Source organism: Pituophis catenifer, unplaced genomic scaffold, assembly GCF_029215685.1.
Source record: "Pituophis catenifer annectens isolate HBS135680 unplaced genomic scaffold, rPitCat1.0.hap2 SCAF_2, whole genome shotgun sequence".
NCBI classification, from domain to species: domain Eukaryota; kingdom Metazoa; phylum Chordata; class Lepidosauria; order Squamata; family Colubridae; genus Pituophis; species Pituophis catenifer.
Window position 1 is genome coordinate 122,392,405 of NW_027256882.1, and position 15,591 is coordinate 122,407,995.

The window sequence follows — 15,591 nt, forward strand, 5'->3', positions numbered from 1 at the left end:
AAGCAGTTGACAAGCAATTTCAAAAGTGATTAGAAAGATATGGGAGTCCTATAGCAATTCTATGTCAAGTTGATTTCAGAAAATATTGGCCCTAACTAGATACCTAACAGATGCCACTTATTTCTATCCCTTCATTGCAAGTTCATTTAAACCTATGTTTTCTTCCCCTTATTATTGCATAATGTGTTTCTTCTTATAATTACTAAGAGGTCTTAATTAAAGATAAATACGATAGCTCTGATTAAGGTTCAGTTTGGATAGTTTTAAAATTCTATGTTCCAAGTACAATGGCTATGTGTTGAAATCTTGGCCTTTTTATATTTTATTATATATTGGTGACTATAAGAATTTTTCTCCCCGCATGTTGATTTCAAAGTTAATTTTAACTGCATTACAATATTAGAAAATACTTTTTTTCAAATTGCAAAATTACAAATTGAAATTAAGAAACTTCATTTAGCCTGCAATTATCTGGGAATAAAACAACTTGATATTATAAGACTGATTTATACTTGTCACTTAACTGTTTCACATTTATAGATGTTTCTTTGGAAATTGTTCACTAGTACATGCTGCCATTTTTGTACAATTTGTGGCATTGTTTCCCTACGCATGATATAAGAAATTCAATGTAAAATAAAAATCAAACTCAAAATGCAAAGAAACATTTGGTAAATTACATTTGTAAGGCTAAGATTGCCTTTTATGAGCTAAATGGAGAAAGAACTTTTAATTTATTTTGAAAAGGGTATATATATTTCTCTATTCTCTTCAAACCCTTCATCTACTGAGTGTTCAACATAGTTCTGTTGAGTTTCTCTGGTTTGAATAATTTAAGTAAATAATACTTTACTTAATAATTATCTACTACAGTGGTGTGCTTTTTGTCAGCAAACAGAACATCTCACGTAGAAGCCAAGTAGAAATTGCTTTGTAGAACAACTGTAGACCTTTTAGTTGTTGAAGTTTTGTTGGTACACCAGAGGGTGCTGTTAGCTTAATTTTGGAGAATGTGCATTTCAAATAAGATCTCCAGTGTTTTCCTGGGTTTTTTTCCTCCCCTAAATTTGAACTGATATTTAGCAGAAAAACAAATACCCCATTGCAGCCTAACATAGGATCTATTCCTATTGCTGAATAATTAATCCTAGATCAGTAGAAAACTATTCTAGGATGAGATCTTTTGCCTTCGTTGCCTATCTACGGTATGTTCTAAATCTATTGGATCTGTTTTGCTTCACTGATCAGTATTGGTATCCTGACTGTCTACCTGCAAGTATGTTAATGAAAATGGTTAATTCTTCTGTCTTAGCTTTCCTTTCCCTCTCCTAATGTCATTAGCTGGTAGAAAACATCTCCAAATTAGTAAAGTGATCCAGGAATTAGGTGGGAGTAGCAACTGTGCACTTCTGTACCCTTCCTCTTGTTAAAGACTAAGCACTGGGAAGTGAAAAGGGGCTTATATGCACACACAATCATCTGTGAACGAACACAAATGCTGATTTCCCCTAGTTTTGAAAAACCGAAGAGGGAGCTCTAGTGTTTCTGGGCATCAGTGCAAGCAAACGTTATGTAGCATCAGTCCTATGTCAGCCTTTTGTAGGTAGCATTTTTTTTTATGCAAATGCTACCATAACATGCACTGGTGCTTGCTGCAACCTCCTCCAAAAAGGATCAAGCGGGGAAAAGCTCCTATCTCTATGCAGAAGTTGAAAAATGTCTTCCATGTTTCTGGAATGTTTATAATCTGAGAGAAAAACAAACAGCAGGAGAAGACATGAGCTAGGAATTGGAGGGAGAATTGTCCATATTGGCTTAAAATGGATAATAATTTTTATCACTCATGATGGAATGAGCTGTGAAACATGTCAGATTTTATATGTCTTGTAACTTGTGATCTGTAGCTTAAGGACAGAAACACTAATACTGTTCCAATACAGCTAAGGGTGACCCAAGTTTATCTCACTTTGTGGACCCAATAAACAAATGTTGCCCATGTAAAATGATGTTTATATAAGAGATAAAGGGCAAATGGAGAATGGCTTGAAATCTGTATCCCTGTATTATAAATAGGAGCTAGTGTTATGCTGTAGTGTCTCCTATTTTGGGTTATATAATGTGGATTTTCATATGTTAAAATACAGACTTCCCTGTGTTATGTTATATTTGTTGTTTACTAAGCTATAATGTGACTTGTTGGATTTTGACTTAGACTATTATATGAATCTAGATATTGTGGCTTATTCCAATAACTGTTATAGGGTTAAAACATTCGGAATGATACAAGACTCCAACAGTTGGATTTTGCAACACTTGGATTCAAAGGCAAAAGGGCATTTCAGACTTGCTTAAATGTTCATGTATCATCTTCTGCAAGTCCTTAAACTAAGCACATCTTTTCACTGCTGGTGAAAGACAGCTTTGTGATCTCAAGAAATAATGCAGTTATCCCCATGTTCTCCAAAACATCTCCCCCCACCTCGTTACTGATGTAAGGTTGTTAGCTTGCGATGCATAGCTTAGCCGAATGGCAGCCATGGGATTTATCGTCACCCATTTCAACAAGAACCATATTGGAGTTCCTGGACATATAGTGACAAATGAGTTACAACTGAGGACTGTTAGCTGAGCAAGCAGAAACCACAGCTGTGAGACTATTGGAAGAAAGGTTGTTTACCTGTCACAGATATACAAATACTGGGGAAAAAATGAACTATTACAAATCAAATCCAATGAGATATTCATTTCCTTGAGTTATTGTAAAAATATTAAAGGCAGGCAGGGAGCGAGTGGGGAAGGGAAAGAGAAAAAAGAGAAAAGAATGTACCAATTCTGGAAAGAAGAGCATCTAGAATCAGAAATAACAGAGTCTAGCATATCAATATCAATTTATAATGTGAAATAAAAGTAGTAGTACACAGGGTAAAGAAATGAAAGTCTTGCCAGAAGTAGCTCAGACTGTAGAAGCAAACCAGGGGGAGTCGGTAGTAGAGGATACTAGCATAGGTGTTGAATTGTTTTCATTCTCAAACCAGGCACCTTTGCTTTTGTCTCAGAAAGACCAAAACCATTTAACCAAAAAACAAGAGGAATTGAAGCAGAGAATGCTTAAGCGTCTAGAACAGCAAAAAAACATCAGAATAATATTGTTTGCATTGAAGTTTGTTCCAAAGAAACAGCTAAAGTATTAAAAATTGACAATATTGTGATACCAAATGTAAGCCAAAGCTCACTGTAAGAAACAAACTAACTAATGCCCAGCATGACTGCAGTTATAACTGAATACCCTGGATGCAAATTCAACAAATAAGAAAAAAAAAGCTAAATAGTGCACCACCAAAATGGAAGATTGGTTGAAAAATAAAATCAGCATGCTAAGATCAGATGTTTCAGTTTCAGTTTATTTAGATTTATATACTGCCCTTCTCCCGAAGGACTCAGGGTGGTGAACAGCCAAAGATAAAACACATACAATATAAAATTTAAAAAACAATTTAAAACATATTAGATAAATTTGGCCCATACTAATTAAAACACATGAAGATGAGGCCCAATACACTTTTTACTCTCACCCACATAATTTGTGGTCAAGACTGGACATGGCCTGGATGACCCCAAATATCAAAACAGCGGTAGAAAAAATCGAGATAGGCATAAACCAATGGGCAGATCATAATCCACTATTCATAACCTGGAAAGGGGAAAGGAGGTTCAGGAGCTGGACGATGAATCAAGGAATATGTAAAGAAAAAGAATTTAATTTGATGTTAGAAAAGGAAATAAAGATACTCTTTCAGATAAATAAAAAAGAGGAAACTTCCTTACAAAATACATGGGATACTCTAAAAGCATATGTATAAGGAGCCTGGTAATTGCATATACGGGGAAGAAAAATAAAGAGAAGAAACAACAACTAGACAAATTAGAAAAAGACCTAAAACAAATAGAACAAAAATTGCAGAAAGAACCCCAGGATAAAAAATAATAAAAGAAGAATGGAAAATAATTAAACATAAACTGAATTTGATAAACCAAAAGGAATTAGCCCAAAAAATAAAAATGGTGAAACAAAATTATTTTGAATATGCAAACAAAACAGGCAGATGGTTAGCCTATAAATTAAAGAAAGAAAGGAATAAAAGAATGATACACCAATTGAGAGATGATAAAGGACAAATCCAATATAATAGGCCAAAAAAGAAATCATTAAGAAATTTTATGTGAATTTATATAAACAAGAAAAAGTAGAAGAAGAAAAGATAAAACTATATATAGAAAAATCTGAAATGCCAAAAATCACAGAAGATCAAAGAGAAATGCTCAATAGGCCAATAACTAAATTAGAATTAGAGGAAGTATTGAAAAAGCAAAAAAATAATAAAACTCCGGGACCCGACGGGATACCGGTGGAAGTATATAAAACAATGCAAGAAGTACTGGGAGAAAATATGTTGATGTTATATAACGAAGCCATGGAGAAAGCCAAAATTCCAAAGACATGGACAGAAGCGATAATTACAATTATACCAAAAGAAGATACAGATCTTCAGCAAATTCAAAATTATAGATCTATCTCATTACTGAACACCGATTACAAAATATTTGCAGCAATTCTGGCCGAAAGAATTAAATTAGTACTAAATACATATATACATGCAGACCAAAATGGATTTCTGCCGAGACGCCAAATAAAAAATAATATGAAAATAATACTTAATACTTTAGAATATTATGAATTACACCCGGAGAAACAGGCTTCGTTGGTTTTCCTTGACTCTCAAAAAGCATTTGACAACCAGAATTGGAAATTTATGATTAGACAATTACAAAATATGCAAATTGGGGGAAAATTTGGAAAAATCATAGAAGAAATTTATACTAACCAATCAGCAAGGATAATTATGAACGATGATATAACAGATAAATTTAACATAACAAAAAGAGTCAGACAAGGTTTCCCACTCTCCTTTACTGTACATCTTATCATTTGAAACTCTTCTGAAAAAAATTAGAGAAGATCAAGGAATCGAAGGTTTAAAGATTAATAAAGAAGAATACAAAGTTCAGGTCTTCGCTGATGACCTAATGTTTATAACAGAAAACCCTATGGAATCTATACCAAATTTGTTTCAAAAAATAGAAGAATTTGGAGAAGTGGCCGGACTAAAAATCAATAAAAGCAAATCGAAATTAATTGTAAAAAATCTCACGAAAAATCAAGAAAAAGAATTAACAGATAGTATACAAATCCAAACAACAGAAAAAAAAAATACTTAGGAATCTGGTTGTCCACAAGAACTTCAGCAATAAAAGAAAATAATTATGATAAACTAATAGAACAAACAAGGAAGGATTTAGAAAAATGGAAAAACTTACACATTTCACTCCTAGGAAGAATTTCGGCCATTAAAATGACTATACTGCCTAAATTTTTATACCTGTTTCAGGTTATTCTGATAAAAATAGATAAATCATTCTTTGAAAATTTGAATAAAATGACATCTAAATTCATATGGCAAGGAAAAAGGCCACAAATAAAATTTAAGCTGCTTCAGGACACAAAAGATAGAAGAGGAGCTGCACTTCCAGATTGGGAGACATACTATCAAGCAGCAGTATTGTCTTGGGTCAAAGACTGGATAGAATTAAAAAATTCTAGAATTTTAACAATTGAGGGACACGAACTTCAAACTGGCTGGCACTCTTTTATGTGGAACGAAAGATACAAAACACATTTATACTTCAAAAGACATACAATAAGAAACTCATTACTACAAATTTGGCTTAAAATTAAAAAAAACACTATATGAAAATACCAAGTTGGTTATCAACGGTAGAATCAATTAGACACCCAAATCTAACAGATAAGACAAAAATAATTAGATATAAAGATTTAATTGACTATCAAGGTAAATTGAAGACAAAACAAAAATTGGAGACAGACTTAGATAGGGAAATAGATTGGTGGACTTATACTCAAATACAATCTAAATATAGAGAACACATAAAAACATATGAAATTTATAAACAAAAACAAGAAATAGACAAAATTATATTAGATTCAGAAAACAAATTAATTAGCAGAATCTACAAATATCTTTTACGCTATAAAATGGAAGAAGAGACAGTCAAGGAAACGATGATTTAATGGGCTCAAAACGTCAAACATACAATAAATTTGGAAAAATGGGGAAAGTTTTGGCAAGTAAATATAAAATTAACAAGAGCAGTGGCGTACAAGGAAAACCAACTGAAAATGTTTTATAGGTGGCACATGTCTCCAACCAGACTGGCAAAAATACAGCCCAAAAATAGCCCGATCTGCTGGAAGTGTAAGAAGACACAACGAACCTTCTATCATTTATGGTGGACATGCACGGCAGCAAAGAAATTTTGGTCTAATATCAAAAAATGGTTGGAACAAATAACAGAAACACAGATAGATAAAGAACGAGAAACATTTTTACTAGGAATTTTTAATAAATCATACCCTAAAGATATCAAATATCTCACAATTCACATACTAACAGCTGCAAGAATAATATATGGAAAAAATTGGAAACAAGAAAAAATGCCAAACGAAACAGATTTAATAGAAAAAATTCTAGAATGCGCTGAAATGGACAGGTTAACCAAAGAAATACAAGAAAGAGAAGAATCAGACTACTACAAAATATGGAATAAATGGTATAATTGGTTAAAAATTAGAAATAAACAAAAAATCTAGAGGGGAAATATTACCGGTATAGAAAATGTCATTAGACTAAGGAGAGGGGAAGAAATATATAACAGAATGTCACTTTGAAACAATGCCTAAGAAGGAAACATAATTTCTTTTTGTTTATATGTTGTATAAATGTTTGTTGTGTGTATGTCATGTTATGTTTTTTTTAGTATTTATACTCTAATAAAAATTTAATTTTAAAAACTAATTAAAACACCCCTTTTTAAAAAAACAAATTAAAATTAAACAATTAAAAGGTGTTAGGCCAGCCCAGCCTGTTGGAATAAAAAAGTGTTGAGGGCACGGCGGAAAGTGCGTAAATCCGGGATCCTCCGTATCTCTGGGGGGGAGCTCATTCCAAAGGGCAGGTGCCCCCACAGAGAAGGCTCTCCCCCTGGGGGCCGCCAGTTGACACTGTTTGACCGACGGCACCCTGAGGAGCCCCTCTCTGTGGGAGCGTACTGGCCAGTGAGAGGCTACCGGTGGCAGAAGACGGTCTTGTAAGTACCCAGATCCTAAGCCATGGATAAGCCATGGAGCGCTCTAAAGGTGGTAACCAATACCTTGAAGCGCACCTGGAAGACTCCCGGGAGCCAGTGCAGCTCGCATAGGAGAGGTGTTACATGGGAGCGCCATGTTGCTCCCAGATGTGAGGAAGTTAGAGTTGATGACAGAAAAGAAGCTGAAGAAGCAGAAGATCAAACAATATCTGATAAAGGAATGTCATCTAGAAACAAGGAAGATCAAGAAACCACTAGAAATAATAAAGCAGCACGTAACAGCTACAGTCAAGAAGCTCAACAGACAGGAAGCTCAAATTACACACTATAGACAGAATCTCCAGTTTCAGTCAAATCAGAAACATTTCTACTAGTGCATCAATGGAGGGATTGCAACGAACCAGTCAATACCTGGCAAAGGAGAAGAGTGTAGTTCTAGCACAGCTATTGAAACAATTCAAAGAAATACTATAAGAATGCAGCCTGGATAAAGGAGATGGATAAGATTTTTTTTTTTTTTTTTAATGAAAGGAAGTAGAAATGGTTCAAAACAGGGCAAGGAAGATCAAGAATTGGTCAGGTCTAAGGGAAGATGATCTGCATGGTTTTTGGTTGAAACATCTGACTCACCTGTACCCACTAATTTTGCCAAGTAGTTTAACAATATATTCAAGGAGGTCAAAGTGAAGATTGGTTAACATTTGGCAAAACATACTAATAACAAGATCCTCTGTCAATAGTACAAAACTATGCTATCAAACATCAAAAATGTCTGCCACGGTAGCCTATCTCCTTTACACGAATGATTTATGGCTGTATGGAAAAACACTATCTGAAATAGAATCACTGTTCAACATTGTCTGTATCTAAAGGCAAGATATTGCAATGCATTCATTCATTCAATTTCTATAGCCACCATTCTTAATCAATGACCCGGGGCGTCTTACAGTTTCCAAAGTATACAACAAATGTTAAAAACATTTTAAAAACAATAAAAAAACATCCAAAATAAATATACACAGCAGCCAATATATTTGACCAGTTAGCCGTAGGGGTAGGAAACAAGGCCATTAACACAGTCAGCACCTCAGGCTTGGGAACAAAACCAGGTTTTTAAAGCCTTACAAAAAGCCAATTAGGTTGGGACCATTCTTTGAGGGGAGGTTATTCCACAGAACAGGGGCTACTGCATAAAAGGCCCATCTTCTAATCTCCATTAGTCAACTCTCTGGTTGACAGGATCTGGAGCATGTCCAATCTGATAGATCGAATTGGATGGGTAGAGATTCTTGGGGAAAAAAAGCAGTCCTTCAAGTAACTCGGTCCAAGCCATATAGGGCTTTAAAGGTGACAACCTTGAATTGCACCTGGAAGGATATCAGTAACCAGTGCAGCTCATGCAATAGTAGTGTGGTGTGTTGTATATTTGGCACCATTTACTACTTGCATAGCCACACTCTGCACCAGTTGAAATTTCCAAATGCTCTTCAGGGGCAGTCCCATCTAGAGTTTGTTGCAGTAATCTAAACAAGAGGTTACAAGGGCATGATGATGGTGAGCAGTCTCTCCTGGTCCAGGAATGGGTGCAGTTCGCCCACCATCCAAAGATGGGCAAAGGGTCTCCTAGCATGTTTGCCAATTGCTCTTTGAGCAGGAGTCATGAGTCTAGGACAGTGATGGCTAACCTTTTTGCCATCGTGTGCCAGGAGGGCTGCTGGTGGGGGAGGGTCACGTGTGCCCACACCGATAATTCTATGTGCCCTGCGCATGCGCACGCAACCCCCCCCCCACTCCTGGCACGTGATGGCCTGGTAGGCCCGTTTTTCTTTCTTACCTGGTTCCAGATCCTCTCTATTTATCTGGGAAGGGCAAAAACAGCCTTTCTCACTCCCTCGGAGGCCCTCCAAAGGCCTGAAACGGCCCATTTCCCAACTCCCAGTGGGACAGGAAGTGACGTTTTTTGCTGTCCCCAGTCTCCAGAGCCTCTCTAGGAGTCTCTGGAGGCTGGGGACAGCAGAAACATCACTTCCTGTCCCACCAGAAGTTGGGAAATGGGCCGTTTCAGGCCTCCGGAGGGCCTCCGAGGGACTGGGAAAGGCTGCTTTCGCCCTCCGCAGATGCATAGAGAGGATCTGGAGCCAGGTAAGAAAGAAAAACGGGCCTTCCCCATGCCCCCCCAGGCCCTCCGGAGGCAGGAAACAGCCTGTTTCCCTACTTCTGGTGGGTCCAGAGGGCCCGAAAATCAGCTGGCCAGCGTGCGCATGCACACCAGAGCTGAGCTGGCGTGCCCACTGATATGGCTATGCGTGCCACAGGTTCGCCATCACGGATCTAGGAGGACCCCTAAATTGTGTATCCGGTCTGTCTGGGATAGTGCAGCCTCATTCAGAAATGGAAGAACCTTGTCTCTGGAGTGTCCAAATACCTGTTGTGACCTAGGCCCAAGTAGTTATTACTAGACACAATCAGTCCTAAACAAATTTTATTTTATATTTTATTTTATATTTTATTAGAACAGGTGAGAATTACTTCATTCTCAGCTTAGTCCAAATTGATTCCAAAACAAATTCTTCATAAACAGTCCTTCGGCCTTATCACTAACCTTTGTCTTCTTTGGCACCCTGCCAAAGGCTTTTCTTGGCAAAAGTTCAGAAGCAAGAGACGCTGACAAGAAACAAATGTAGCAACATTGCTTTCCTACAAAGATCCCAAGAGCTGTTGCTGCTCTTTTAAGCCTTCTGGGAGGGGGCAATCATCTCCTGGCCTTACTCCTGAGTCATCCTTTTTGCTTTAGCTGCTCTTGCCTTCTGGCAGCTCTTTGCATGTGTGCACTAGGAACAGGCTCCTCCTGTTCCTTTGGCTCTCTGCTATCCGCCTCTGGAGGCTCTGGAGTCCGTGCATCGCTCCCAGATGGCCCTGGCCCCATCCCTGCCTCCAACGCAAAGCCTTCGTCCGGGCCTTCCCCTGACTCTACGATTGGCCCATTGTTCTCCCCAGCCTCCTCACTGTCCAACTCCACTACCAGCTCTGCAGGCTGCTGGCGGACCACAACAATACCCATAGCCATAACCCAAGCTTGCTAGGGTTTAGTTGGAGCCCGTTTCGCATCCATGGCATCACTCTAGGGGTGTGGAGTAGAGCTATAAAGCTGGGTGTTATGAAATGGTATCCTGCCTAAGCAGGGGGTTGTACTAGAAGACCTCCAAGGTCCCTTCCAATTTTGTTATTCTATTCTATATTGATGATATCTGATCCCAAACCAACAGATCACCTCACCAGTGGCTTTATGTAAATGTTAAATAGAAGGGGAGAGAGGATAAAATCCTGAGGCATTCCACAAAGTGAGACCCATGGGCTGGATCTGTCTCCACCTATCAACATTGACTGGAACTGACCCCAAAGCAAAAATAGTAATAGCTGTCCTGGGTACAATACAAAAACTCCTAGAGCACCACTTGAACGGCATGACAAAATCATCATCACCAGTCAATTGCAAAAGGCAACTTTACCTGGAATAGCTTACATTCTGTGACAATACCTTTACATCATCAAGCAGCAACCTCTGCCTAGCCCAGGTCCTTGGGAAGGACTTAATAAGTGGATTAAAATGGCAAATCTTGCCTAAACATCTTGCTGATTGTGCAACCAACATTAATAACAATATGTTGAACCAATCTGTTACCACATTTCTGTATTCAACTTATAGGTTACTTATCTTTGTTGTCACTATAATGACTGAATGGCAATTACCATCTTGCTACATCTGAAAGATACTTCATTGCGCTAATCAGAAAGGTACCGTGTTTCCCCCAAAATAAGACAGGGTCTTATTTTCTTTTGAACCCCCCCCCCCCCAAATAAGGGCTTGGCCTTATTATCGGGGGGTCTTATTATTTTGGGGGTGCAGGAGAAGGTGAGCGTAGGACTGGATGTCTTGTTGCTGCCGTCGCCTCCCCTCCCTGTTCTTCGCGCTGGCCGAGCAGCCCAACATGTCCCACCCCACCCCAATGGCAACAGCTGCTTCCCTTCCCAGCCGTCTCTTTATAGAGAGGAGTGGCAGGTGGGGCAGGGGAGAATTGAGACGCGTGGAGCAAGACGTGGCTCCCCTTGCCGTCTCTTCTCCCCCCCCCTCGCCGGGCACGGCAGGGCTCCTGCCTCTTGCTTAGCCACCTGCCCCCTTTAGGGATGCAATTTGGGGGTGGCAGGTAGGGCGGGTTAGAAGCGGGACGCAGGTCTTACCTTTCCAGCTCCGTCACGTTCCTTGCTGTTGTGTCCAGGGAAACACGCTGTAAAAGAAAACCTCACGAGTTCAATCAAACTTCTCGAACTCGCGATAAGATTTTCTTTTACAGCATGTTTGCCTGGACACAATGGCGAGGAAAGCGATGGAGCTTGAAAGGTAAGACCTGTGTCCCGCTTCTCGCCTGCCCCACCTGCCACCCCCAAATTGCATCCCTAAAGGGGGCAGGTGGCTAAGCAAGAGGCAGGAGCCCTGCCATGCCCGGCGAGCGGGGGGGAGAAGAGACGGCAAGGGGAGCCACGTCTCGCTCCACGCGTCTTGCTTCTCCCTTGCCCCACCTTCCACCCCTCTCGATAAAGAGACGGAGGGGAAGGGAAGCAGCCAGGCTGCTGTTGCCATTGGGGTGGGATGGGACGTGTTGGGGCACTAGGCCAGCACAAAGAACAGGGTGGGGAGGGCATGTCCCCCCTTTCTCCCCCCTCTGGCTTCACCTCCTCAACTCATTTTGGTTGCGTGGCAAGCAACCAGAGGAAATGGCAGGACTGGCTGCGCATGCGTGTAAGTAGTTGGTGGTGGGGGGCTTATTTTGTGGGAGGGGCTTATATTATCGCATGTGCTGAAAAGCCTGATTGGGCTTATTATCCGGACATATCTTATTTTCGGGGAAACACGGTATTAAATGTTTTCTAAGAGCCTTTTGGCACCTGGCTCACTGCTGTCCCTTTTATAAATTGGAAAGTCATATCTAACTTATTTTCACATCTTCACTCTTACTGAAGGGTGTTGAAATTGTCCAGACTTCTGCTAACTATCTTTTCCTAACTATTTCAAGAATGCTAGAGCTATGATAAAATGCACATTGTTTTTTATTTTTTACGTTGATGAATGTAATTTGAGGTTTATTTTTTAGCTACCTTGGTTTCCAAAGTAAAACTGCGCAAGGAATTTTTGTTAGGCGACCTAAGTTTGTGATTTAACTACTGACTGTAGATTGTTTTTATCTTGAAGAACTGATGTCAGTTATGGAAACAGTAATAAGTAATGAAATTTTCTTTTGGGACATAAACTTCTTACCGGTTATATCTTTGTGAATGTGTTAGATGGATAGAAACAGCAGGGAATCAGTCTGACACAAGTTTGAGTTGTTAATATTTTCAATCAGTGGGGAATTAAGAGATACTGTTACCACATTCTTGCACTGTCTTCAGTTGCATCTGAGAGCGTGGTGGGAGGGAGAAGCAAAACCATAATTTCCTGATACTCTTCATACTGATCTTAGGCAACTGCACATGCACCTGTAGCAGTCATAGCCAGCCAAACATATGCTCTCTCCCCACCCCCCACATCTCTAGCTGCTGCTTCTGTACTATATTCAAATAAAGACCTCAGAACAAATCAGAGTGGATGGTTCATTGCTATACTACTTACAGGCACAAAAGTTCTGGGTACACCTGTTGTTTATGTCTGCTTGTCCAATTTCATCTTGAATTATAAAAAAATACTAGCTTCAGGACTACGGAACTGTATCCAGTTTTTGATTTTCCAGGAAACTTTATATGCAGTTTTTTTTTTCTTTAGGTAGATTGAGTGTGCAATGGCCAGTGGCCACTTTGCCATGCATAGGTTTAATCTGTCCGAGAGACAGCCATGATAGATTATACACATTTAATAACTTTCTAGTTATCTACTAGCACAAGCCTGTACTAAGTACAGCAGATTTATTTATTTCTGCAGTATCTTTGTCCTTTTGTAAATAAAGCCCATCAGATTTAGACAGAAACTCAGGTTATTAGAGCAACAATTGAAGTATCACATAACTAACTTAAATGCAGCTTGACAAAGAAATCTCAGAAATTAAAAACCCTGGGAACTGAAAAAGATCTTTGCAGGAATTAAAAGACAACAGACTAGAAACAAGGCAGCATTTTTAGATACTGTATACTATAAATGTTATACTATAAATATATAGCAAGCCAATCTTTGGAAAGTTTAAATTTATCCCTCTGAACAGCATTATTATGGAGAATTTGAAAGAAAGGTTCTGATAATTTTAGTGATTATATGGGCATATATAGGAAGAGACATGCCTTGAAATGTCATGCCTATGAACCTATGAGTCAGGTCTCCCAAAAGAGACGTAGAGAGTTATTAATGCTTATATGAAATTAGAATTAATATTTAAACTGTGCGCTTGAATTTTGTAAGCTGTTACAAATTTAGCTATTTAAATTTATTTTAACATTTTGAGTGTAGATTGGATGTGCCTTTGTTATGCCAATTAGGAACATTTTGTCTATGAGAGAATTTCTGCGCGCTGAGGTACACGTTTATTTAATTCTTATAATCTTTGTGGTCAAATTTGGAAATTGGACACTGTAAATTCAGTTCATTCATGAAAGGAATGTTACATTCAAATGTGGCATTATGAATAGACTTCTAGAAAGTTTTCAACATTGAATTGTAAGTGATATCAATTTTAGTTGAAGCCACATAGTGGGAAAACGGTCCTATCTATGTGTTGTATGCCTCTTTGCATTTTTATATTTTATTTTCACTTCAATGCTTAGCCAAGCAATTTGTTAAGAATGATGTGTGGGTGGATATCTCAATGAACACCACCCTTATTTGCAAGATTTCTTGTGTAAAATGTGTGCTTGAAATAGTTTGTAGTATATGCAGGTCTGATAAGCAATTCAGATGTTGATCTCTAAATTCCACTCTCTCCCCTCACCCCTCACACCAACAACACTTACTTACCAGAGCTTCTTGCTTTTTTTAATATCAGGTTGCTTCTGTCTGGGTTAGTAGTTCTTCTTGCTTTCATGGTGATTTTTAAAAATTTTTTCCAACAGACTTATTGAGAGGCTTCAATTGGAGGCTGCTTTATTTTCAATATATTCTATGTTTCTTGCATTTCTCTAGCATCAAGTTGTTTTTCTAGGGCTTTACTCTCTCCCTTAGTAGATCGTATTATCTTCAATTCTTGCTGCGCAACTGATTGTAGTTTACAGTAGCTTAATTTGGTCAGTGTGATCTATGTGTTGCTTTCCACTGGAATAAATTCTTTGTTCTAGAAGCTCTGAGGTATGAGAGTGACCATTCCTGTCTGAGGCACAGTTCTATTAATACCCCTGTTTGGAGTTGTTCCTTGGTATCTGTTGGACATACTGAACAGACTCCAAATTTTTGTCCCACTCAAGACTACTCTTAATTTCAAAGAGCTAAGCTCTTATATAAATAAGAGAAGAAGGAGATTATGTTTCTGTCTTTTGGAAAGAGTGATGATTGCATCTATTTAATATAAGAAAAGCTTTGTAAAGTCGAGTATAATAGTATAATTAATCTGGTTCAAGATCCTGTCATTATGAACAACTTTATTCTGAAAGCATAGACTATCAAGGGACAAACATTAGCAACCTTTGAAGCCTAAGGTCATCCTTGATTTACCAAAACTGAGCCCAAAATTTCAGTTGGTAAGCAAGACAGTTGTTAAGTGAATCACTGTAGTGGTTAAGTTAATCTTGCCCCATTTTACAATGTTCTTGCCAAAGTTGTTAAGTGGCTTCCCCATTGGCTTTGCTTTTCAGAAGGTTGCAAAAGGTGATCACATGACCACAGAATACTGCACCTGTCATTAATACATGCCAGTTGCCAAGCGTCCAAATTTTGATGACATGACCATTGGGATGCTACAATGGTCAAGTGAAAAACAGTCATAAATCACTTTTTTCAGTACTGTTGTAACTTTGAACAGTCACTAAATGAATGGTTGTAAATTGAGGACTATTTGTATTGCATTTCCAATTTGATGAACAGCAAGATAATTACAGCTGATTGGCAAAGGATTTGTCATGCATTAGGCTAAAACTGTGTCAAAATAATAGCTCCTATATGCTTTCACTTTTGCTTGTCCTCTTTTTAGGTATTTTAACTTATCAGAGTAGAAGATTATTTATTTTAATCCTGTTGGTTTATTCCCAGGAATAAACTAGGGCCTGAAATAAAATAAAAAAAAACTAGGAGGAAATCTGTATGAGGTATTGGAATGTAGTACACAGAATATCCATTTTTTTAAAAGGGGAATGATAGTAAGATTTATTTTAATATTAAACTACAGACACCACCAC

At 38.3% G+C, this 15,591-nt stretch overlaps 2 protein-coding genes across 3 annotated transcripts in view; one reads left to right on the forward strand and one right to left on the reverse strand.

Annotated features, from left to right (window-relative positions):
• DNAJB1 (DnaJ heat shock protein family (Hsp40) member B1) overlaps window positions 1-14,503 on the reverse strand; it is a 50,407-nt gene extending 35,904 nt beyond the window's left edge. For both annotated transcript variants that reach the window (XM_070937416.1, XM_070937415.1), the window contains exon 1: window positions 14,222-14,503. The gene's annotated coding sequence lies outside the window, so the exon portion shown is untranslated. The remainder of the gene's footprint in view (window positions 1-14,221) is intronic.
• The window catches only part of TECR (trans-2,3-enoyl-CoA reductase), a 50,405-nt gene that overhangs the window by 5,675 nt on the left and 29,139 nt on the right, over window positions 1-15,591 (forward strand). The gene's annotated exons all lie outside the window — the stretch shown is intronic.